We start from the raw sequence: 391 nt of genomic DNA on the forward strand, positions 1-391 counted from the left end.
GACCCATATGTATATACACTTGAAAAGAGGACAACAGAGGCCACCCCAGAGAAAGAATCAGCAAACTCAAAAGGCGAAATGAACAGCTAATTTCCCCAAAATAATTCCCCGGAATTCTTTCCAACGCAAGAAGGGCCCCACATTTCCCCCCAACACCCGAGACTCGCATTACTGGGGGCAGGAGTATGCTAACCATCCGATGCAGTAAGAGCGACTCTCCCACTATGAGAGTATAGGACTTCGGACTATCGTGCAGTCGGGAGTTGCTGTGGAGGAGGGCGGTTTCTGACCCTGGCTTGTCATGAAGGCAAAATGTTGGGGGCGGAGTGCAGGGGGGGGGGGGAGGCACGTGTCGAAGGTTTGGTTGTGTGTTTGCTTGATTGGTGTGTGG

This window comes from Penaeus monodon, chromosome 23 (assembly GCF_015228065.2).
Source record: "Penaeus monodon isolate SGIC_2016 chromosome 23, NSTDA_Pmon_1, whole genome shotgun sequence".
Lineage (NCBI taxonomy): Eukaryota > Metazoa > Arthropoda > Malacostraca > Decapoda > Penaeidae > Penaeus > Penaeus monodon.